We start from the raw sequence: 282 nt of genomic DNA on the forward strand, positions 1-282 counted from the left end.
AAAATAAACGCACTTGTGCTTTAAAACGTGTTGGTTAAAAGCCGTGCGAGATACAAGTCTTTATTGCACTTGTTGAGTGAACTTTTACATGTGAGAAAAATGAAAAAGTCGGAAAGTGTACTTGAAGGATAAAAATAATATTTTAAACAAAAGTATTGCATTATTTAAAAACAATCTTTAGTTATTTCTAGCTTTGTATTTTCTTCAATAAACCAGCTACTTAACTGAATTTCAATTATGTATAAAGAAACTGTAAAATTAAGATGAATATTTAATCCAATT

At 26.6% G+C, this 282-nt stretch overlaps 1 protein-coding gene across 6 annotated transcripts in view; it reads right to left on the bottom strand.

Moving 5' to 3' along the window:
- The window catches only part of LOC108747766 (transcriptional enhancer factor TEF-1), a 178368-nt gene that overhangs the window by 21188 nt on the left and 156898 nt on the right, over window positions 1–282 (bottom strand). The window lies entirely within an intron of this gene.

Source organism: Trachymyrmex septentrionalis, unplaced genomic scaffold, assembly GCF_001594115.1.
Source record: "Trachymyrmex septentrionalis isolate Tsep2-gDNA-1 unplaced genomic scaffold, Tsep1.0 scaffold20, whole genome shotgun sequence".
Taxonomy (NCBI): Eukaryota; Metazoa; Arthropoda; class Insecta; order Hymenoptera; family Formicidae; genus Trachymyrmex; species Trachymyrmex septentrionalis.